Raw genomic sequence first — 26,202 nt, 5'->3', positions numbered from 1 at the left:
AGTGTGACCAGTGTGGTTGGCAGAGAGACTTGACTCATCAGCCTACTTAGCTTTGTCGGATGCAATACATTATTCCCTGTTGATTTTTGTTTCAATGTTAATTTGGGCTTGTTTTTTGATTCTTTTTTTATTATTTATTATGTATACAATGTTCTGTCTGTGTGTATGCCTGAAGGCCAGAAGAGGGCACCAGACCCCACTGCAGATGGCTGTGAGTCACCATGTGGTTGCTGGGAATTGAACTCAGTACCTTTGGAAGAGCAGGCAATGCTCTTAACCTCTGAGCCATCTCTCCAGCCCCCTGGGCTTGTTTTTTGTTTGTTTGCTTGCTTCTTTTGTGGGTTTTTTATTTTGTTTTGTTTGGTTGTGGTGGTGGTTTTGTGTGTGTGTGTATGTGTTTGTCTCTATGTATGTGTCTGTGTGTATATTGTTTTGAGATAGAGTCTCCATGTGACATAAGCAGGCTTCAAACTTGTGGCAGTTTGTCCACCTCAGCTCACCTAGTGTTGGAATTAGAGGTGTAAGCCACCCCACCAGGCTTCCTATTTTGAAATTTTAAAACTCTTATGTGTGTTGTGTATACATGGTGTATGAGCATATGTGGAGGTCAGTGTCTGTTCTCTCTTTCACTTTTACCTGTGTTTTGATTTGTGCCACAAATGCTTTTTGTCCGCTGTATTAGTTAATTTTCTACTACTGCAGTAAAATACCATGATTAAGGCAACTTATAGATGGGTTTATTTGAGCTGGTTGATCCAGAGGGTTAGAGTTCGTGACAGCAAAGCTAAGGCATGCTTCCTGGAACAGCAACCGAGAACTCACATCTTGAACCACAAACAGGAAGCAGAAAGAGCAAACTGGGAGAGGCATATACTTCGAAATCTCAAAGACCACCCCTTGTGACATACTTCCTTTAGCAAGATCACACCTCCTAAGCCTTACCAGATGGCCATCATGGAATCAAGTACTCAAAAATCTGAGTCCATGGGGTATAGTCTCATTCAAACTACCACATCCACCATCTTGTTGGCCTTGATTTTTTTTGATTATGTTTTTTATAGTATCAAAAGATAAATAGAATTAAGACCTATCTGCTAGAACTTATATAGTTGATTACATACAATTTCATGCTTTTTCAAGTATCTGATAGTTACAACCCCCCTTTGCTGTTGCTTTTTTCACATGCTTGCCAAGAGCAGGGATGTGTCTGTAAGTTATACTACTCTCCAGAGCAAGAATGGGAATAACTATTTAGTATCTTGCTCTTCCCAGTCAGACCTGGGTGTTGTATTTGATTTTGTGTTTTCAATAAAGTATCATTTTTAAGAAATCAAAAATGAACACGCATAATAGCAGAAATATGATGTTGAATGATCAAAAAAAATTTTAAGAATAAGTCTGTTAAGATGTCTTGTTTCTGAGAGCACACATACATACATACACACACACACACACACACACACACACACACTTTAAAGAACATCTTTGAATTAAATTTCCAGGAGTCCCCCCTATTAAAATAAACCAAATATGATCTACCAATGAAAGACAGCCAAACAAAGAAGGAAGTAGTCAACCATGAACATAAGTCAACAGAAACAACCTATTTAGTCTATGAAATGTAGCAGTACTGGAAAAAGTGAAGACAATATAAAATAACCACCAGCGGTTATTTAAAGGTAAAGAGAAAAACCAGAAAAAGGAGAACCCAAGAAAAGACTTCTGTGACAAAGCATGCATTCTGACCATGCCTGCCGATTTTTCAGGTAACACTCTGCCAGACATATATGCATATATCTCGTATAACTGGAAAAAATATATGCCTTAGTGTTTAAAAGCACTGAGAATAATCAGCATGGACATACTCTAAGAAAATATAATCATTTATGGAAAGAAAGCCTGTACTAAGATTACCACAGTCATCCTGGCTTTTTCCTTTAAAAGTATTTTCTAATTTTTTTTTTTTTTTTTTTTTTTTGGTTTTTCAAGACAGGGTTTCTCTGTGCTTTTGGAGCCTGTCCTGGAACTAGCTCTTGTAGATCAGGCTGGTCTCGAACTCACAGAGATCCGCCTGCCTCTGCCTCCCGAGTGCTGGGATTAAAGGCGTGCGCCACCACCGCCCGGCTTATTTTCTAATTTTTTAATGCAAATAAGTATAACCCTAACAGTCTTATGAGGTTAAAGAAACCAAGGTATAGATGGTGTCGCTAGAATGGAGAGAACAGTGGAGGAGGAACCCAAAAATCCTGCTACAAGGTCTATCTAGTCAAAGTTAAACTGTGTTTGTGCAGTGTGGGGCTCAGCCAGAGTAAACAGCAGCTGGGAAGCGGAACAGCTGGACATTGATTATTTTTAAACTATCCTACATTTTCTTTCACGGTTAAGTCTTTTAGTCCATAGCAAATTGATTTTTGTATGGGGATTCATTCTCACTTTAAAACTTATGGATAATTAATTTTGCTAACTCAAACTCATTAATTTTCAGCCACAAAATATCAATTTGTACTGGTGTAAGGCTTTTGCACAATGCAATACCTATGTTTGTTTTGTTTTCTAATGAAAAATTCTATCTACAATGGAGCCATTTAGGAAATATGAAAAGTTACATGAATGAAGTATGTAAAGAGGTTAACATGGCAGCCAAATCTCTTTGAAAGAGGAAGAAAGTGTAGGCACATAGTGAGGCATTACAGTCGAGCCAATGGAGTGGAGTTGACTCTAAGAGATACACCATGGAAGTATTGACTCAACAAGTGGTTGCCAGACATTTCCAAGGTAATCAAGGTTATATAAATTGGCAGAATAGGAAAAATAAATCGCATGTATCTGCTATAGGTTGAGGCCCTTGGTACAGCCTCCATTAAACTTCCTTTCTTTTCATCAAAGTGAACTTTTCCGGTATTGTTCATTTCATTTAAATCTGGTATCTGTGGTCTTAGAAGTGTGCTATTTGGACTGAGAAAATAGTTCAGTAGATGAGCTACCTGCCATGTAAGTCTGAGGACCTGAGTTTTAGAGTCCTAGAATCAGTGTAATAAAGCTGGTGTGGAGCTGAGCATGGTGGTGCATGGCATTAATCCCAGCACTCAGGAGGCAGAGGCAGGAGGATCTATGTGAGTTTAAGAGCAGCCTGGTCTCTGTAGTGAATTCCAGGACAGCCAGGGCTATGTAGAGAGACCCTGTTTCAACTAACAAACAACAAATGCTGGAATGATGACACATGCTTATAATCTTACTGCTGGGATGCAGAGACAGGTAGATCCGACCAGTCTACACTAATAGGTGAGCTCCAGGCCGGTGAGAAATCCTGTCTAAAACAAGGTGGATGACACCTGATGAGTAACACCTCACGGTGACAGTCCACGTGCACACACATAGATTTATTATTTGTGTAATTCAGTTTTCATGAATATAACCATGATTCATTTACAAACATAAAAGTACTACATAACTGGTACTGTGTTGAAATACAAGCTAGACAACTTTCATACAGGTGGTCCATCTACCTTATAATGAATGCTTTTAACATATAGCAACAGTCAAAGCACATAAACAGTAGGTGTTATTGTTGATACCTATGCTCATGCTATTATGTATTTTTTAAAATATAAAACTATACTGGGTTTTTAGGGGTTTATTATCTTGGGTTTAATAGTGGTGGAAACATATTCCTATAGTACTTTGTTTATATGGGTTAGTGCCTCATTATTTTGCAATGTAACTCATTTGTCATGTCTCATTTTTGTTGTTGTTGTTTTGGTTTTCTGAAGGTTGTTTTGTTTTGAGACAGGGTTTCTCTCTGTAACAGTTCTGACTGTCCTGGAACTCACTTTGTAGACCAGGCTGGCTTCAACTCAGTCGTGTCTCTTTTTTGCAAAAAAAACGAAAAAAAGAAAACTTGAAATACATTTATTGTTGAGTCTCTGTAGATGTAGTCTATCTGACATATCTCTTTAAATGAGTTTTACCGCCCTCCATTTAAGCTGAGGACAGAGGCCATATCTTACCCTGAGTTTATTGCTATAGTTCTAGCACAGTTCTTGACACTTAATAGACAGTACTTATTTAATAAACAGGAATGAATCAGTGATTAATTTATCATGAAAGGTATGTGCTTTAAACTGTTAAAAGTTTAAATAAATAGATGTATTTATTTTCTTTCTATTTTCTATGACCTCCCTTTACAATTTTATAAACAGGTTTTATAAAACTCTATGTATAACTCAAATTCTAGTTGGTAATAATAATAAATATTAATATTAATAATAATAGCCAGAGTCAGATATTGGGGTTAATGCTGAGAAGCAGAGAGGCCGGTCACTAGAGAGACCTTTTACCTCTACCAGTACTCACACTGAAGAGGTGATCCTGTCCTCATACTGTGTCTCCAGACTCCATCTGTCTCCACCAAACCTCAGACTGCACTGCTCTTCTGTCTCCTTCCACCTTAATTTCCTCTCTCCACTCAGCTATGTCACTCTTGTCTTCATCTTCCTAGTGCTGGGATCCCAAGTGTGGGGATCATCTTTGAGTGAGTTCTGTTTCTCTTTTAGACAGATTCAATCTTGTGTGGCCCATGGTGGCCTTGAACTAACAGAGATTCTTCTGCTTTTGTGTGCCACCTTTCCCTAGCTTTAGTGGTTTAGCTCTGCATTCTGATATTCATCATTCTGCAGCTTTTTTTTCCCTTAAGAAAATGTTTTCTCCATTTTGCAATTATAGACAATATCATAACAACAACAAAAATTCCTTAGGACCCCTTGTGGTTGTGGTATATTTCACAAACATGATAATCAAGAAAGAATATAAAATTTATTGTAAATAGAGAAAATACAGTCCCTTATTTGTGTGAATGTCACCCTTAAGTTCTCTAAAGCATTGTTTTCAATTCTTTCATTACTGTCCAAGTGAAATGAAGTCCAGTTGATTTACCTGACTTCCTTCAAGCTGAGACTTAAGGGTTTTTTCCCCCTCAATACCAAGAATCTCAAAACAAATCTCAAAACTTCCTGAAGAAATTTCACATCATTTACAACATGGTCTGTTCACTCAGTTCCTTTTCTTGCTCTTTTCAATCATGGCAGCAAAGGCACAAGAGAGGAGGGAGCATTTGTTGGGCAGAGTTACATCCTCTATCCTAGACAGGCTGGGGCATGCATACTAATTTCTGCAACTTATTTTTTAATTGACCATTATATTTTGAGATTTACTTATATTTGAATGTGTAGCCCTGGTTTACTAAAGATTATATAAAAATACCCAAAAGACACCTGAAAAGGTCTGCATCATCATCAGTGAAAAGGAAAATGCAAACACCATGGTAAGATATTACTACTGAGCCACTTCAATATCTAAGATAAAAATGGGAGATAGGTGATTCCCCAGGTGGTGTTGGCAGAACTGAAACTCAGCATTTTATAAATTGTCACATGCACCCTCGAAAACAGTAGAAGATACCTACCCACTAGACACGCAGTTGCAAATTTAAGCCTTAGTAATACATAAGATAAATGAACTCTTTCTACAAAAAAGTGTTTGAAAAAACTCTATTCATAAAAGCAAAAAAATATTTTCTATTTTTTCAGGACTGGGAATAGAACTCAGGATTCTTCACATACTACATCAGTGTTATATCAATGAACTATTCATTTATCCCAGTGTCTTAATAATAGCTCAGGTAAAAAAAAAAAGTGGTTTGTTTAGTGAGTATGGCATGAGTTTACAACACATCTGAATATTGCTGACAACGAGTTATAAATCAAAATATCCCTGGGAAACTATTCTCATTATACAAATAGGAAAGCAATTTGCAGTGGGTTTCATGATTGAAGGCCTAGAGTGAGATGTTTTGGCCCTAAAGCTGAGTAAACTAGATAAGAAAGTTGATGTCCTATTGAAGCAATCTCTGACAAGGATGATGAGTGGAGGCTTAGGACTGTGAAGGGCCATTGCTTCCCATCTCCCAAACACAACACTCTGATTCCATAAAACGCACATGCTTGGATTAGGTGCAGGGCAGTAGTAGCTAATGTTAACTGATAACTTAGTGCTTCATTGGATGACATGGACCTACTGATTTACAGATCTCTTTTGAGTCAATATGGCATAATGAAAAAGAAATTGGATCTGAAGTTTCAAGATTTATATTCCATTCATAATTCAAAGACATCTGGTACCACAGGACATCACTCACTAGGCTTGTGACCTGACACAGGTGGTTTAAGTCTCAAAGGCTTTGTAAAGTAGGGTTTATATTACTACCTTACCTACTTCATAGAATTTTGAATATTTAAGAAATAAAATATCAGTATTAACATCTATGCCAGAAACCACGGAAGGCAGCTAACTTGTGCATGATGTTTACAAACACACAGACTTAAACATTATCTGAAGACCATATAAGTAATTGCTCTTCTAGTTATAGTACTCTTTCAATGCATTTAGAAATTGATGTGCCTGATAAAATATTTCATTTTAAATTGTCATTTAATTCAATTCTTATATTTTCAATCATCCAATAAATATTAAATGTAAACATATTGTCAGTGAATTTTTTTCTTGATGATTTCAATCTTTAAAAAGACTGAGAGCTTGTTGGGTGGTAGTGGTGCACGCCTTTAATCCTAGCACTCGGGAGGCAGAGGCAGGCTGATGATGTGATGCCGAAGCCAGTCTGGTCTACAAAGTGAGTTCCAGGGCAGGCCCCAAAGCTGCATGGAGAAACCCTATCTCAGAAAAAAAAAAAAAAAACTGAGAACTAATATAATAATATATTAAATGTATAAGTAACTTTATACCTTTTATACTTTATAAGTAATTTTAGTTAGGAGACATATTTACTGACTTTAACCTTACTAGCAAAATTATATATATATATGTAAATATATATATATCTTTAAACATCTAATCTTCAAAATAACTTTTTCTTTGACTCAAAAAATAAGTTGTAAATTTAAGAAACATTGTCATATGTCCCCATCCCATGGCTCTTACCTTCTGACCAAACATTTGCCTCGTTCTCAAGGCTCTTACCTTCTGACCAATCGTTTACCTCGTTCTTGTAGCCCTTTCCTGTCTGATCTATCATTTGCCTGAACCAAGCTGTGTGTTTATATCAAAAGACATGGAAAATTTATTCTTTGGATAATGAAACTAATCAAATCTTAATGTCTTTGACTTTCATTTTCAAATTATTTTTTATAAAATTCTTCAAACAAAAGCAAGTTAAAATACATAGGGAGAGATGCCTTTTTATTGTTTTTATTGAGCTCTGCATTTTTCCCCACTCCCCTTTCTCATCTTTCCCCTTCAGCCCTTCTCCCTGCCCCTCATGCTCCCAGTTTACTAGGAAGATTTTGTCTTTTTTTTTCCTTCCTAGGTAGATCCATGTATGTCTGTCTCTCTTAGGGTCCTCTTTGTTGTCTATGTGAGAGATGTCTTTGATAGCCTGTCTAAGTTAGGGTTTCCTATGGCTGTAACAAAGCACCATAACCAAAAAAACAAGCTGGACAGGAAAGGGTTTATTCAGCTTACACTCCCACATCAGTGTTCATCATTGAAGGACGCTAGGACAGAAACTCAAAAGGGCAGGATCCTGGAGGCAGGAGCTGATGTGGAGGCCATGGAGGGGTGGCGCTTCCTGACTTGCTCAGCCGGCCTTCTTATATCTAGGACCACCATCCCAGGATGGAAACACCCACAATGGGCTCGGCCCTCCCCCATCAATCACTAACAAAGAAAATGCCTTACAGAGGATCTTATGGAGGTGTCTTCTCAGTTGAGGTTCCCTCCTTTCAGGTAACTCTAGTTTGCATCAGACTGACTTCAGACTAGCTAGCCCATAGCCATACCTTGTACTTCTCTATTTTATATGAATCTTCTTGACTTGTTTGTAGTTCTTGTTTTGACAATACGACCTCATTTTTGTGGACTTATTTTTTCCTGCATCCTTATCCTTCCTTGTTTCTCTGACTTTTGTACTTGACCACTTGCTCCTCTTACCTTTCGCTGTTGACTCCCATGATCCCACAGTGACTCTTGTTTCCTTTGTACTGTTCTTTCACCCTCAGAACCTCCGGTTGTTTCCTCTCACATCTTTGTCTTTAGAACTAATCCATCTCCCTAGTTCCAGACCAGATTTTTCAGCTATTGTCTTAAAATCTCTTACTGATTATCTTTCCAAAACTGTCAGTTTCAGCACATCTGAAATAAGCCCTTGTTTTCTGTCTATATAAAACCTGCCCATTGATTTTTTTTTTTTATTTTTTTTTTACTTATTTATTTATTTTTATTCTTTTTTAATTAAAATTTCCACCTGCTCCCCATTTCCCATTTCCCTCCCCTCCTCCCAAATATTGCCCTCCCCCCACTTCCCTCCCCCTATCCCCACTCCTCTTCTCCTCCCCCCACTCCATTCCCCCTCCCTCTCGATACTGAAGAGCAGTCCAAATTCCCTGCCCTGCGGGAAGACCAAGGTCCTTCTATCTACGTCCAGAAAGGTGAGCGTCCAAACAGGCTAAGCTCCCACAAAGCCAGTTCATGTATTAGGATCGAAACCTAGTGCCATTGTCCTTGGCTTCTCATCAGTCTTCATTGACCGCCATGCTCAGAGAGTCCGGAATCAACCCATGCTTATTCAGTCCCAGACCAGCTGGCCTTGGTGGGCTCCCAATAAATTTATTTTTTTTTTAAATAGAGTATCTCATAACCCAGGCTGCCTGTAATTCATTGTATATCTTAGATTGACACCAAGCCTGTGATCCTCTTGCCTCTGTCTCCTGGGTGCTGGAATTACAGGTATGTGCCACCATGCTTGACAAGTACACTGGCTTCAACTAGACATAGCTCAACAGCTAAAAGCACCGACTGCCCTTACATCAGACCCAGGTTTGGTTTCTGATAGCCACATGGTGATTCACAACCTTCTATTACTCTAGTCCCAAGGGATTCAACACCTATGGCCTACACAGGTACCAAGTATACATATGGTACACATATGTATATGGAGACACTCACACATACATATAAAAGTAAGTCCTAAAATTCACCGGGCAGTGGTGGTGCACGCCTTTAATCCCAGCACTTGGGAGACAGAGGAAGGTGGATTTCTGTGAGTTCGAGGATAGCCTGGTCTACAAGAGCTAGTTTCCAGGACAGGCTCCAAAGCTACAGAGAAACCATGTCTCGAAAAACAAAATAAATAAATGTCCTAAAACTTAATTTGTCTTGGTAAACTTCATATAACAAACTTAGTTATTTAAAAATGAACAAGTTGGTAGCATTAGTACATTGATGATGTGTAGTCGCTACCTCTGTCTAGTTCCAAAGCATTTCTGTAACTATAAAGCAAAGTTTCTTACTTGTTGACCAGCTTCTTCCTGTTGCTTCTTTCCTCCAATCTTAACAGCCACTGATAAGCTTTCTGTATCTATGGATTTGTATATTAAACTTATTTCATACAAGCATATTTACTTAGTAGTTGAGCTTTTGCCCATGTACATCTACTTGCATGTAGTTGTTAGTCATGTTGATCATGTTGAGGTCATCATTTTGAAATTTTCTGACAGGATTCTAATGTGAAAAAAGCCTTTGCTTGGCTCTGTAGTAGTCACTCTATAGTTGCATCAGATTCATCTTGTGTTGTCTGTTTCTCTGTATGTAAACTGGGGTATAATTTGGTCAAGTTCATTAAAGCCTTTGTCCCTACTGTCAGAATTAGCTTGGCTTTTGCCTGCTTTGGTTTATCTGGCTCACATCTTAGTGCTCCTGATATGCCATATTTAAAGGGAACATTCAGATTTCCCTCAGCATTCTTTCTGGTTTTCACATCGTCTTTTCTCCGCTTCTGGTTCTTTCTGACCAAGAATTTGCCCCAAATCCAGTTTTCCCATCTCACGTCCAAGGAAGCACTTGAGTGTTTGTTTCTTGTTGACCAGGTTCACAGCATGATCCAAAGCTCTTTCCCTTAACTCTGGCATTTGTTTTTACTCTATGTTATCATACTTCTCAGACAGGGTAGAGCAGACTTGAAGATTGTATTTTAAAAATCTTTATAGCTTATAGAATTTTGTTTTAAACATAATCTTGTTTCCCACAGCCATATTCATTGCCTAATCATCTTTATCTCTTCACTGACCCCTACTTTTACCAAGCCATGAAAATAAAGCATCTGCTGTCCATGAATAGGTTCAGTGATCCCCACAAGCCCAGATTCCCATGGAAACCAATCAAAAACTAAAAGGAAAAGAAAGAAAATATATTGAATTTCCCTGAGACCTACAGCTTGTTTTTCATTAGACTCATGCTGGTTTCCTTTAGACTCTGGGCACAGGGCCAATGAATATTTTTATGGCTGATAAAAAGGAACTTCAGATCCATTTACTTTCATTTAACCTTTTAAAAATTAATTTTGAATGTAACATCAATTCCAAAGAATAACATGAGCATTAATTTTCTAATTATCTGTATATGTCATAGGACTATAATTGTTCATACAATTTTTCTTCTTGTTTTTATCCTGCTCATATTTTGCTGTTTAAAGAGGGAAAAAAAAAAACCCAGAGAGCTTATTATTCCTATAGTATGCATATTGTCCATCCATGTCCACAACATTTTCCCTTATGACCAGTCTTAGGTTCTCTGCACCTCCTTCTGTTTCTAAGTTTCTACAAGGCCCAAATGGTCGCTTAAAATATAACAGGTAGACAAAATATCAAAGTTAGGGGATCGAGAGACTAAGCGAGAATGTGAGCAAAAAGGACAGGTTGTTACTTTATGGGTGATTGAGTGAATGAATGAGTACAGTGCTGGGAATTTAATCCAGTGTTTCTTCCATGTTTGGAATCACTTTGTCACTGAGCTACCCCAGTCCAGGTTGTATTTGTAAATAAAACAATCAAAATAATATTAAGATAATATCTGAAGATGGGAGGTGGTGGCACACACCTTTAATCTCTGCACTCAGGAGGCAGAGTGGAGGACAGCTGATCTACAGAGTGAGTTCCACGACAGCCAAAGCTACACAGAGAAACCCTGTCTCAAAAAATACAATAAATAAATAAAGAAATAAAAATAAAAAAATTTTAAAGATAGTATCTGAAGCAAACCTTTGGAGCTAGGCTGGTGAAGACCAAAGTAAGGACATTTACCGGAGAAGGGACAGCGGGACAAAGCCTTCTACAGGAGCGAGCCTGGGTGTTAGAGAAGAGCGAGCTCCTGTGGATCGGCCTTAGAACAGCTTAGTGAGGGAAAGACAAGAGGGAGCTAGAAAGGTAAAGAAGTGGTGACTGAGTCCTATAAGGCCTTGTAGGTCATCGTCACGAATGAGTACGCAGTGGGAACTTCTGAGGAAAGGCTGGCGGGATCTGTCATCTATCTTAATCAGAGGAGTCTCTTCCCAGTTTCCATGCATTTTCCTTATCTGTGCTTTATATAACAAATACAGTTCCATGTCTGCTGCCCACCATCAGTCTTTTACCAGATAGCATTCATTTGTTTTAAGGTCTCTTGAAGATAGGCTATCTACAACAGACTGTCCTGCCAGTCTGATGAGCCCAGAGCATAACATGAGTATCCTATTTGGCAATCACCTTTGATTCATGCGGGAAGTTTTTCAAATACTGTCTCTAAATCTGCTTCCTATTTGCTACTGATTAAACTACATCCTGTATCCATATTATTTAAGATTTGGACCCAAATGCAGTATATCTCATTGTACCAGTGTTTTAAATTTTGCCAGAGTTACACAGGAGGTAGAGTTAACTACTCCCTTCTTTGTCTTTGTGTCCTGTCTTCAGCCATTTCACCTATCTCACAAAAAAGACAATTGTTTTCTACACATGTGGTTGTCCTAAAGATAGTGGGCATGTAATATGGAAGAGTGGCTCTAATTTTTTTTAACTTCTATTGCCTAATATTTAACAATCAGTGGTTGGTGAGTCAATTTGGATCCATTATGCAGCTTACCAAAGTCTACTTGTTTCAATGCAGTTATCTCCCCAGCCAATGGGTCACCAACATTCTCATCCTAATCTTTGACGTCATAATATATCATAAGTATAGAAAAAGCTTAACCACTAGTACTGAAATCAACTAGGGGCCTTGCAGGTACTAATTAGGTATCCTACCACTGTGCTAATTCAGCCTGCCAGCTTGTCTAACTGAAAACATTGTTTTATTCTTTCCTTATACTTGTTCAAACCTTGGCAGCACCAATAGCTAAATCTCTTGGAATTTATGTATAATCTATGAGAATCCATTGTCACTGATTTTGATAATTATTTCATTTGTTCAGAAGTATTTGCTTTGTATTGGGCATTGTGCTATGTATCTATGTATTTCTGTTGGTTTGTTTGTTTTCACAAGACAAGGTTTTCTTTTAGCTTTGGAGCCTGTCCTGGAACTTGTTCTCTGTAAACCACACTGGCTTCACACTCACAGAGATCCGCCTGCCTCTGCCTCCCAAGTGCTGGAATTAAAAGCCACACCACCTGACTGTATCCATGTATTTTAAATTCACCCTGTACCTAAGTAAGGACTTTCAGAGTTTGCAGTCATGTTTAACATTTCTCTAATAAAACTACCGTATTTTCAGAAAAAGCACTAGTTTATTCCAAGTAGTTCCAGATCTCAGAAGACATGCTTGGATCCTCTGACATTTTCTATTCAAATACTTTTATTACATTTATTTGTTGTGGTGTGTGTGTGCATGCCTGTGTATGTGTAATTTACAAGCACATGTATGTGTACACGGGTGTGTGTGTGGATGTCAGAGGAGCACTTGCAGGTATGAGTTCTTTCCTTCTACTATGTGGATCACATGATCTAATTCAGTTCATCTGGCTGGGCTTTTGACTCAAGCATGTTTATTCCCTGAGCAGTCTTCACTGGTTCTCAAATCTCTTCTATTTCTTTGTCACTTATTAGTCTGACACTGTAGATTACTTCTTAGTAAGTTCTTAGGAACTTGAACTAGAATGTTAGACTACACTGAAATAATGACTGGAAACTGCTTACCACATGTGTAAACTGGTCACCACTGTCTTGTACAGATTATAAGCCAGTACTCAGCCTTTGTGCATCTGTATGATCCTGTATACACAGACATGCTTTAAACTGATATCTAACTTATATATTATATATAATTGTATGTATTATGAATATATAATAAATACATATAAATTATATGTTATAAAATGTTAACAATATCAAGAAGACTTATAGTGAATAAGCTGGAAGTAAAGAAAACTCTTTTCTCTATATTTTTAATTTTTATTTTATGTGTTTGAGTGTTGCATGAATGTAGGTATATATGCACAATGTATGTGCCTGGCATCTGAGGAGGCCAGAGAAGGGTCTCAGATCCTCTAGAACTGTAATTACAGGCAGTTATGAGCTGCCATATAGGTGCAAGTGCTCTTAACTACTGAGACAGACTAGGGGAAACCTTTTGGAAATACAACAAAGAGAAAAGACATTAATAAATATGGTTACAGAGTGACAAGAAAGACATTTAATTTGCAAGAAGATATTATTAGCAAAGAAGTAAGAAACCATAATTTAGAGCAGTAGTTACAAGCTCTGTCACCAACAAAGGCCCCGTAATATCTGACACTGAGATGTGAAAGGCCAGTGACCCTGATAAATTGAACAGGAGAAAGAAATGAAGCTGGATAGAGTGGTGTGCACATTGTTATTTATTCCAGTTACTTGGGAGACCAGAGTAGGAAGACTGCTTGAGTCCTGGTTCACAGCTACATAGTAGGAAGCTGAGGGTGAACAGACACAGGAGAAAGACAGGGAATTTGTGTGGAAGTGAGCTAACTGACCCCAGATTTCCACTGCTGGGAATCTGCATTACACATGAGTCTTTCAAAAAAGAAATGATGAATGGCCGGAGATGTCAGTCATTGGGAGAGTCTTTGCTAGGATCATCAGCAGAACAAAAAGATGAATGAATGAATGAGCAAACGAACGAATGAACAAACGAATGAGAAAAATGAAAGAACAAGGTTGCAGTTAACTTTGGTTTTTAGTTTTTGTTTGTTTTTTGAGACAGGCTTTAACTATATAGCTCTGGCAAGCCTGAAAGTCACCTCAAACTAATAGAGATCTATTTGTCTCTGCCTCCCAAGTGCTGCAGTTTAACACACACACTATCATGTCTGACAAAGATTTTGATTATTTTTAGTTCTGTGTATGTGTATGGAGGTCTGTGCAGGTACCAAGAAGTCAGAGGCCTCAGATCACTTGAAGCTAGAGTTACAAGCAATTTGTGAGCTGACAGACACAGATAACCAGAACTGAACTCAGGTTCCCGGCAAGAACAATGTATATGCTTTGTCACGGAACCGTCTCTTCAGTGCAGCTTGATAGTGGCGAAAGCCTGTAAGCAAATGCACTTTTGAGTGCTGGTTGAGTAAACCACATGACATAATGCCATATGCCTATTAAAAAGGAGCAAACATTTTTGTGTAATGTTATAAAATGATCTGGCATGGAGAAAGTGCAGATTATGGTGTACAATAATTCAATATTTCATTTGCATCAGAGAAATGAGCTCCAGAATTATTGTTAGAAGGATAAAACAAGATTCTAAAGAATATATATGTGAACTTGCTTTTCAGGAAAGAGAATATTCCCTAAATATAGAAGAATAGATGCGAAGTGAATAAAAAATCATCCCTAATGGAAAAAGATGTAGCATGTGGGCCAGGTACAATTTCTCCCAGTCCATCTTGTTCTGTGATTTTACTTTTGATTTCTATAATTACTAAAAAACCACATTTTGCTAAGGACAGTCCTTAAAACTGATAAAAATAAAACAAAGAAACGTAACTGTATATTAAGTTGGTAGCTTAACTATACAGATTTATATACAAGTAAATTTAAAACAATAATTTGAATTCTGCAATCCTAGAAAAATAAACACTGAAAACCAAAAAGAAAACTATGAAAAACTATAACCCATATTCAGCAAATGTACTATTTGTAATAATACTTTTATTATTTTGAAATCCCAACCCAAATAAATGGACCAAAATGTTAGGATGAAGCAAGTAGGAATTTGTGTTAATTTCATTAGTACATGTTTTCTGTATGAGATATACAAACACATAGAAATGTGAAGTGGTGATATATTTTTCTACTTAAGATTCATATGCTTGAATTTCATAACTGTACATGAATAACCTTGATGTGATAACTAACACAGTATTGATGATCACACAATCTGTGATCTCTCAGTACTACTAAGAGGAACCAGAACTCCATGGAGATATGGAGACGTGTGTACAGATGGCAATGTATGGATTTCTTGTCAAACTGAATGGCATGGATACAGCAGTGTCCACTGGGATCATACCAGAGGGGGACAAAAGCCAACATAAAGGAGTTTCCAAAGTTGGACAACCTGGCCAGCAAAAAGATGGCAATTGCAATGGATAGAAGACACACATACAGCTTGTTAAGATCCATGTGCTCAAAATAATATTAAAGAAAAGTCACTTTAAGGGATTTAAGAGCAAGCATTTGATTGGGCTTTTTTTGTGCAAACTGACAGCACAAGCTATATTTCTGGGCAACTAATAATTAATGTTTAAGTTTTAAATGATTTCCAGGAAATAAGCATAGAGAAATAATGAATATAGTTTTACCACTTTGAATTACCCTTGGAATAATAATTCTAGACAGTGCCCATCAATGAAAGTAAAAACTCTAGGAAGAAAGACTGATGGGAGAATGTTATGACACACTAAGAGGACAACATCTAAACTTACTGGAGATTCTTAACATCACAAAAGCAAAGAGAGAGTAGCTATCATATGTCAGGGGTGATGGGCAGGGTGAGCTACATTGAACACATCTAATGTATTCTTGTACAAACAAGGTGAATGTATTCCGTTAAGCCTCCAATTTTATCCATCGTTAGGAAATGCTCGGAATATTAGAATGTGTTAAATGATGCCATCAGGTGCTCTGAGCCTGGCTTTTATGTATAGGTCCACACATATTTTAGGACTTAGGAGTTGATAAAAGTTTTCTCAGCTTGAGTTCATTCCACAGTTTTCTTTCTTTCCTTCCTTCATCCACATTTGCACACATCCTTTTCCTCCCCACAGTGAGATGTCTCCCAACATCACCAACACATTTATTCACTCCTGAAATAGTTTCAGAACAGTCTCAGAATTGCTTCATGCATCACATTACAAAAATACCAGCTGAGTAAAAATACTACCAACTTTGGTTATAGCTCTTCCACCATGACTGAAAGAACTATCTGCAGGTAGTCAAGTTTTATGTTCACTAGTTATTTTAGGAAAACTTTTCCTCCTCTGGTTGTGGTACATACTGTAAATGAAATGTTCTTTGCTGCAATTTGTTTTTGTTTTTATGTTTTCTCCTCCAATTTTGCTAGTTTAATTCTTTCAAAAGTCAAACTTTAGTGAAAGGTGAGTTTAGACAGTATTACTCCCATCGTCATCTCTCCCAATTTTCTTATTGCATATAGACAGCCTGCTTTGTTGTTTTCTGGGTATTTTGCCTGTGTTTCAAAGTGTATATTTTCTTGTTTCCTCTTCCTGATTTTGTTGTCATATGTGCTTGAGTGGCTTTATAGCCATTTGGGTCCATTGTGACTAGTACGTTGTTCAGAATTTTTAGCAAGTGATATAAAAATGGTAGAATAAGGACATCTGTTACTTTAGACATCGAGTGATCTGATATAAAAAAAAATAATAACAGAGTTTGTCAACCCAGTGACTTAGAAAAGGTATAGGTTCTAGGAATTGCATACAGACCACAGTAGCCATAAACAATACAACTGGGCCTTACCTTACCTCCAATCAAGGAAAACCTATGTCAGACTCTTGTCTGTCCCCTTCATTCCAAGCTCAATTCCAATCCCATTAAAAGAAAATTACCTCTCCCTGACTACATATATCAGTCAAAACCATTCTGTGTCAGGGAGTACTCAGCCTCTTGTGGCATGGCTCTTCAGCTCTAAGCTATAAGAAAGCCAACGAAGTAGACTCTTAACAACTGAGGTGACTTAATCTTTGCCCTTTCTTGACGTCCTTCCTAGCGTTCAGCAAATGTGGACATTTCTTCTTGAGTTCTTTCAAGTAAGGAAATACTCAGATTACCCAGCTTTGCCAGTAACAGCGCCTCCTAGCCTGTTACCCAGTTCTTCACCTCATATGCTTATCAAGAAGCATAGTCGTGATAAGCCCTGGTCCGAAAATCAGAAGATTTGTTGCATATTGTCTTCTGGAGCTGTGTCTTGGCCATGTACCAACAGAATCCTCCGAGATGGGAATCCAGTTGGAAAGCAAATGAATTTTCAAGAGTTACAAAAACCCTATGTTCTTCATGGGGTCAGGCTTTCCTATTATAATCAGGATAGGCTGTCCCTATGACATATTGTTTGGAAAGATTGCTTCTTTGGGCTTTAGTCAGGTATTTTTTGTTCTAGCTTCAAATGGGTTGGGAGTTTTGGTCAGTGTCCTTCATTTTAGTGTACTGTTGAGCTTATCTTTATTAAATTAAACAAACTTAATCTAAATTAAACAAGTTCATAAGAAAATAGTGTAGTGACCCTGAGCTTTTGGGGCTCCACTGTTCTTTCAAATTCATTTAGCCAATAGATACCGATTAATCATTAGGTAGTATTCTGCATCTTTGGGCTATAACAATGAATACAAAAATTAAAAAATCCCTGATTTAAAGCATCATTTATTTTGTTGATGGAGAGCAAACAATAAACAAGCAAGTAAGTATTATGAAATAATAGGAGTATCATGTCATGTCAAATGGGGATACATATAGGAAAAGTGGGGCACCTGGGAGAGCCGGAAAACCTTGAAGCTTGTAAATATAAATATAGTGTTTAAGATAAGTCATACTTAAAGTAATAGGCAAAGACTGAAAGATGATGAGAGAACAAATCCTGCAGGGATGGAGAATGCCAGGCATGAGGCTCTGAGATGAAAGCATGGCTGGTATTTTCTAAGGAGAAACTACAAGGAGGCTGTTGGCCCTGTATAGTAAAGGTGTGTATGGAAAGTCAGGAAGACTCATATGCTATTTAAGGGTTCTACTTTTACTCTACACTAGAGTCAGGTTACTAAAGGATAATTATAGGAAATATGTGCTAATGTATACATTTTTCCTAAAAGAAAATTATTTTTAAAAAAATATAATTGTGAGTTGAAGAAATAGTTCTTCCAGAGGATCCAGGTTCAGTTCACGACACCCACATGGTAACTCACAACCACATTAATTCTAGTCCCAAGGGATCTGATACCCTCTTCTGACCTCCTTGGGAACCACGCACACACATGCACACAGGAAAAATACCTATTCACCTTAATATAAGTTTTTATTGGCTACTCCAGTCTACATTCCAGCATGTAGACTGACTTGATCGGGAGCAGGTCTTCTGCAGGCAGTCACAGCTGCTATGACTTCATGAGTGGAACAGTCCTGTCATATCCAAAGACAGTTTTGGCCCCATTCCCCAAATCTCAGGCCTGAGAGTTGCACTAATTAATAGGTATAGAAATACAAGTTTAGAGGAAAATTTGATACTATGAACATTTAGCAAAATAATTATAGTAGGTTCAGCCCTTGGGGCTATGAGCTCTCCAACCATCAATTCTTAACCTGATTCACAATACTAGGCATGTATTTCCTCTTATGGTATGTGCTTTCAATTCAATCAGAAAGCAGTTGGTCTACAGCACACCTGTCACTATTGCATCCATTGGCTTATTTTACCACACTGGATACTATTCTAGTATCTAGCTGGCTGAGACTGTTGATGGTGTTTCTTCCCAGCAGCCTACATTGCACCTTCTATTACTATGAAAGCTAGCCAGCAGGAAAGATGTTTCCTGGTCAGTACTAGCTTGATTTCTCCACGTCCCAGACTAAAGTGTGTGGTATCTTCACCAATGGGGTGTAGCAGGCTTTCTTGGACCGCCAGCCCCCAAATCACGACATGGAGACTTACTATTAGTGATGAGTACTTGGCCTTATCGTACACTTGTTGCACTAGCTCTTATAACTTAATCTAACCAGTTTCTCTTCATCTATGATATGCCTTGGAACTTTTTACCTCTCTTTCATTCTGTATGTCCTACTTTCCTATTTTTTCTGTATCTGGCTAGCTGGCCTGAGGCTGCTTGCTGCCTGGCCCCCAGTGGACTGGCTATCTCCCCTTTTATCTCGGTCCGCCAGTCCCACCTATCCCTTCTCTGTCTAACTATTGGCCATTTAACTTTTTATTAGGCCAATCTACCTACCTTAAGCAGTCAAGGTTAAACAGCAACACATCTTTACCTAGTTAAACAAATGCAACGTAAAGAAAAGTAACACAACTTTACATAATTAAACACAGCATAAACAAATGTAGCACATCTTTACATAGTTAAACAAATATTCCTCGATAATAGGATCTTACCACAAAATTCTAGGTGACAACCAAGAGCAAAATGAGGAACAATGAGGAAGGAGGTTTAAGCATTTTTAATAGAACTACCAGCAGGGAAGTTCAGCTTAGGAGTATTGAGTTCCCATTTCCTGCTTGCCTGTGTGAGACAGAAGTCCACCAATAAAACTCGTTAGTGATACATTCTAGCTTAACACAAAATTCAGCCACTTTTTTTTTCATCATAGCATTTCCATCATTTTCATTCTATTGTATTGTGCTAGAGGGCTAGTGTCTATAGTTTTCTTTTTAAGCTGATTTTGATAAGTTTTGTGTGTGTGTGTGTGTGTGTGAGAGAGAGAGAGAGAGAGGGGGGGGGGGAGGGAAGGAAGGAGGGAGAAGAAAGGATTTATTTTGGTTTATTGTCCCAGAGGAACAGAGTCTAGCATAGCAGGGAAGGCATAGTAGCAGGAGCCTGAAGTCAGCCTTCAGTCAGGAAGCAGAGAGATGGCATTCCATCTGTACACAGGAAACAGAGAGAAAGAGAACAGGAAGTAGAATGAGGCTGTGAACCCTCAAACCCCACCCCCAGTGATGCAGGTCCTCTCCTAAGTCTCCATCTCCTAAAGGCTCTGTGTGCTCACTCAACAGCAGTACCAAGGGGACCAAGTATTCAAATACCTTAGTCTATGGAGGACATTTTTCATTCAAAGCACCACAATTATATTATAGCTCTGTGACATTATAAAAGTTATTAAGTCTACCTGAGTCTGAATTAACTCATAAGGATAATGTACCAACTCAAGAGGTGGCTATAGGATTACAAGTGCTTAGTACTCAGAAAGAACTAAATCACTAGAAGTAACTTCATTTCTTGTTAGCTTATCGCAGTTTTGTTAATAGTAATAAAACTCTGATTACTCCCTTCTCCTTTTAAAAATGATTTTATTGTTGTTGTTGTTATTTATATTCTGACTACAGTTTCCCCTTCTTCCTCTCCTCCCAGCCCCTTCCCTGCACCTCTCCTTCTCTGCCCCCCATCCACTCCTCCTCCTTTTTTATTCAGAAAAGAGCAGACCTCCCATGGATATCAACAAAACATGGCACATAAAGTTGCAATATTACTTGGCACCTCCCTCATCTATTAAGTCTGGACAAGGCAACCCATGTGGGGAATAGGATCCCAAAAGCCAGCAAAAAATATCAGAGACAGCCCTGCCCCCATTGTTAGGAGTCCCACAAGAAGACCAAGCTACACAGCTGTAACATCTATGCAAAGGGCCTACCTAGGTCAGTCCCATGCAGGCTGCCTGGTTGTCAATCTAGTCTCTGTGAGCCCTTATGAGCCCAGGTTAGCTGATTTTGTGAGTTTTCTTGTGGTGTCTTTGACCCCTCTTGTTTCTATAATCCCTCCTCCCCTCTTCTGCAATATTCCCCGAGCTCTACCAAATGTCTGGTTGTGAGTCTCTGCATCTGTTTCCATGATTAAGATAAACTCTTAACTGGTTTCTTGATTTCTGCTCCCGCTCTCTCATTCTGTGGCCAATACATCAACCAGATGTATTATTATGTTTTTGTTTGTTTGTTTGGGGTTTTTTGGGGGGTTTTTTAGATGTATTATTGTTATCAATCCTTTATAACCTGAGCCAGGCAATTCCTCTGCTCCTTACTTTATGAGGGACTCCCATCTCAGAGCAACAGTATTCACTGTTCATCTATATCTGTGGGTTGTGACTCCTCAGATGCAACCAACCATGAATAGAAAGTATTTAGGAAAAAAATTGCATAAAAATATAAAGAATTTTTCTTATCCCAAATTCTCTTAAAAATGCAGTGTAATAACTGGTAACATTTAAATTATGTCAGCTATTATAAATAACCTAGAGATGATTTGAGGTATATGGGTTAGATACAAATACTATAGAATTTTATATAAAAGACTTGAGTGTCTACAAATTTCAGTATCTGCTGGTATCCTGGAGCGAATCCATAGACATCAGGGAACCACTGTATTTCCTGTAGCCTCTAAATCCTTACATGATGTGAATTCTGTAGTCTCCATGACCTTGTTTCTATTCTTCCCTGTTCTTTCCTTAGACCACTCTGCCTTTGGTGTTTCCTCTAAGATTCAAGGACTGTTCTAGCATTTGCTCTGTGTCTGCTGGCTGTGCTAGTTCTTTAGGAATCTCCATGTTGAACTTCTTCAATTTTGCCAGTTCTCTACAGAGGTTCAAATGCCAGAAAACCCATATCCTGTCTAATAGCCCTCTTTACCTCAAAACATTGTTTTTTCACCCAACTCAGGTTTTTCAGAAGTACTGAACACTACCTAAAATAGTATTGTGTTTACGTACTTAGCATGCTTGTGCTCTGTTCCCTCCATTAGGATATAGTAGGGAAGTTGTTTCAATAATTTACCCCTTTGCCTAGAACACGTGCATGGTTGATACTCAAAAATATTTGTTGAATGAATAAATACAGTTACAGATTTGGTTATTTTCCCAGTGCATTTTTACATTATGTACATATTTTCCATGAAAAATATAGTGATATTCTAGTTGTCTAATAACAAAACATTTTCTAAAGAAATACTGTCTCTGCTTTCCTATCTGAATTTTTCTCATACAAACCTCCATCCCCATCCCAGTGATTGTTCTTTATAGAATACTTCCTCTCTTGAGACCACAGATTTCTTTTTCTTTGCTTTGTGCCTCCTGCCCCTTTCTGGTTAAATAGCCACAGACTGTCCTTTTGTGGTACCTCTCATTGGAAAGTGAATCAGTGCAGCCTAGTGGCAAGCAGAGGCCTGAACATTTGCATCTCCAGAATGTTTGTATTGACAAATGGCAGTCAGTTATTGACATTTATGTCCCTTGGTGATACTTCAATTGGCTTATCTTTGCTGGTCAAATGCCTTAATTGTTCTGGCCTTTAATTCAGTCAAAGTCAGAGCTAAAGCAGAGGGGAAAGGGAAGGAGTCAGTCTAACAGAGCATCAAGCTTGAACTGGGAGTCTGCTGGCAACGATCAGCCTGTCATAATGTTATGATTTGTTCATTTTTATACCATTTATTAGCCTTTACTTGTTGTGCCATTTGGCCTCCAGGGCAGATAAAATGCTGTCTAATTTGGTAGGTTTGCTTCTGTCAGAGCAGCCTCGACAGGGAAGGTGTTAGCCGCCGTGACAAATAATCAATAGCTGTCGTTGTCATGAGGAGCGTGAGCAGTGGGGCCTTTCATCTGGAGGATTAGAGGTCTAATTGGATTGAGAATAGGGAGGGCGGGCTGTTGGGTAACCCTGTCAGCCTTGTGAAGCTGTCAAATGTCAGCCCTATTCATGGTGAAAGGAATAAGGAACAGTATGCTCTCAGAATTGGGGAGGAAGGCATGTAAAAGCCCTTTATACAAAGGAATAGATATTGAAGTTGACTCAGCTAACATATCCTCTCTTTTTATTTAATTAGATATCTCTTTGGATGATAAATCTCTATAAATTCAAATGATATTTTAAACCTGGATGCATAACAACATGCATACACCACTGTACAAAACTAGGTTGGATCTTTTTGTTTTGGACAATGTTAGACTGTAAACCACTTAAAATGGAGATTAAAATTGAGACTTTATACATGGTCCTCCCATGGCCAGGGTTAACAAATAATGGGCATTTTTCTATTAATATTAGGAAAAGTAAATGAGACATTAAAAGGATAAATGAGTTAATAATAAAACATGGATGTTTGGAGTTATTTTTATCTAGAAATGTGGAATCTCATGAAGCAAAGCCTTACATGAGATCCTAAAGAATGGGGACTCATGCATGGGCTAAATTGCTTCTTCAAAGGAACACCAGATTTTTCTCCTCTACTTTAGTAAAATAGAACACACTAACAGTACTGGATTTAACATACCATTGCTATCATATGCAATTCAAGGTCTTTTATACACATACATACTCAAGGGGTAAAAAAATATATACTTTAATATCTATAGATTGTTGAATAATAAGCAGAAAACATGGGGATAATGGACAAGGAAAGTGGGATCAGACAATAAACAATTTTATGTAGAGAACAATGAGTGTTTTGAAAATTTTATTGAAGGATTAGACTTAAAATTTCAACGCTGGTTATATAGAGCTTAAGGAAGAGTATTTGCCATAACTTGCCACCACCCTTCTGGTCACCCAACTCAAATACCTTCCCTAAGGCCTTATACTCCTGAACTTCACTGGCACATTCGACCTTACATAACTGTTGCCATAAATCTTCTTTCCTTAATGTTTACCATCTAAAACAATAGTAAAAGATTTGAACACGAATCAGACACTTATATGTACAGTGTCATCTAACTATAGCAATAGCTTCACCCTACAAAGCCAAGCTTATTTGTGTACTACTCACAATGGCCAGATCATAAAGATCATAAACTCAACCTAGGTTCCCATCAGTGGATGATGGCTAAACAAAATGTGATAAACACACACACACAGGTTTATTGAGAATGAAGAATGAAATTTCACATAGACAATTATTGGGTGCTTTCTCTTATATCGAACCTATGGGTTGGAGAGAATGGAAGTAGATGGAGTATTGGGATGGAGAAGGGAAAAGGGGAGGATGAGGTGAAATAGAAAAGGATAGGTGGTCATTGTGATCAAAGTACATTATATGCTTATGTGGAAATGTCATAACAAAACCCCTTAATTTATACAGTTAAAAACATGTAAGATACCTGTTTGCATACTAAGGCTGTGCTTCTTACTGAGTACCTTAGACAGGTTTAAAATTTTAAACACTCTAGGTTTCTATTACTTATTCTTCAAATTTGTGATTATACTTAGGTTCCATGAGAATTAAAAATTAATGGATTTGAAATGGCTTTATATAAACTTTGATTCACTTAAGAGACATGTAATTTTAAGAGCCTTGACTTTGTTCACAAAATTGAATGACCTTTGAGTGTACATAGGTATATTCAAGAAGACTGAAATGACCACTTTGAAGATAAAATTAGGAAATGTTGAGCACAACACTCAGTAGCAACTCTAGGAATACTACTTGACTCTTACTCATGAATCTGACCTACTTTTTCCTATATTACCACTCATGAACAGATCTACTCCTGTTGTTCTATGAGCTCTTCATATATAAAACCCCATTGTATTTATATCTGTGTTCCCCAAATTACCTTTATCAAAATAGGTACTAAATAAATATTTATGAGGACTGAAGCAATGAATTCTTGTTGTCAGTGTTATCAGAATTAGCTCTGGGTTTAGTTTGATATCTAATTTTCTTTAATCTATTTTTCTAATTTTCAACTTTGTAGATATATTTTTAAATATCACTATTTAAGCTGGGGATATATTTGACTGGTAAAGTACTTACCTTCCAAACATGAAAACCTGATTTCTATCTCCAAACACAGGTCTTCTGGGATAGCAGTGGATAGCCTTAGCTGTGCAGCCATTTCTCCAGCCCTCATCAGAGACTTTAGCTGCTGCCTGCATGTGCAAGAAAAACAAGAACTTGGAGTTTGGGTGCAACTAAATTATCTGTCTCTTAAAACAAAGACACCACTCTACCAAGTAGCATAACAGGGTCTAGTTTCTCTGCAATATTTTGATGTCCAAAGTCGTTATTAAACTAATTATATAGAGAGACAAATAGAAAAAAATTGGTCCCTATTTAAGAGAAAATGCAACAATAGAGAAAAAAATCAGTGTTGTCCCAGATGCTTCATTAATAAATACTTTAAAACCAAGTGGTAATGGCTCATACCTTTAATGCCAGCACTTGAGAGGCAGAGGCAAATGGATCTCTGAGTTTGAGGCCGGCCTGGTCTACACAGTGAGTTCCAGGATAACCAGAGCTAAACAGAGAAATCCTGTCTCAAATATATATAGAGAAGTAAATGGAAATCCTATAAGTAAAAACATAATATTAGAATTAAAGTCTCATAGAAGGGCTTATGAGCAGATCTGAGATAACAAAGGAGTTAGTAAACTTGAAAGATAAATCCAGCCTAAGGGAACATAAAATATAAATCAATGGAAATTACTCATCCTGAAAGTAAAAGAGGAATGAAGTGAGAGAAAAATGTAAGTCTCTGTAATTTGTGAGGCAATGTTGAAAGATCTCCTTTATTTAAAGTTGGATTCCAAGGCTGGTGGTTTTGAAGCAAAAAAAAAAAATTTAAAAAATACTATACAAAAATGAGTAAATGGATGAAGGTAGACACATTTACTGTAAACAGTGTTAAAATGTTTGGCTTTGTTAATAAAAATACATGTTGCTTTAAGAAAAAAGAAAATTATAACAAAAAATGTCCAAACTTAGTAAAAAACGTGAATTTAAAATTACAAAAAGTTCATTGAATTTCAATAAAGAGTGCAAACAGGTTTATCCCCTTTGGATATCAGTGTGGTGATTTCTCAGAAAATTAGGAAACAACCTTCCTCAAGACCCAGTAATACCACTTTGTATATATAGCCAAAGAATGCTCAATCATACCACAAGGACATGTGCTCAACTATGTTCATACCAGCATTATTTGTCATAGCCAGAACCTGGAAACAACCTAAATGACTGAAGAATGGATAAGGAAAATGTGGTACATTTACACAATGGAGTGCTACATAGCAGAAAAAATAATGTCATTCTGAAATTTGCAGGCAAATGGATGGATCTATCTAGAAAACATCATATTGAGCCGGGCGGTGGTGGCGCACGCCTTTAATCCCAGCACTTGGGAGGCAGAGGCAGGCGGATCTCT

The 26,202-nt window shown here is 37.7% G+C and overlaps 1 protein-coding gene across 3 annotated transcripts in view; it reads left to right on the top strand.

Moving 5' to 3' along the window:
- Invs (inversin) overlaps positions 1 to 26,202 on the top strand; it is a 133,259-nt gene that overhangs the window by 21,095 nt on the left and 85,962 nt on the right. The window lies entirely within an intron of this gene.

Source organism: Chionomys nivalis, chromosome 16, assembly GCF_950005125.1.
Source record: "Chionomys nivalis chromosome 16, mChiNiv1.1, whole genome shotgun sequence".
Classification (NCBI taxonomy): Eukaryota; Metazoa; Chordata; class Mammalia; order Rodentia; family Cricetidae; genus Chionomys; species Chionomys nivalis.
Note: the sequence above shows the minus strand (reverse complement) of the source record. Positions and strands in the feature narration are given on the sequence as shown.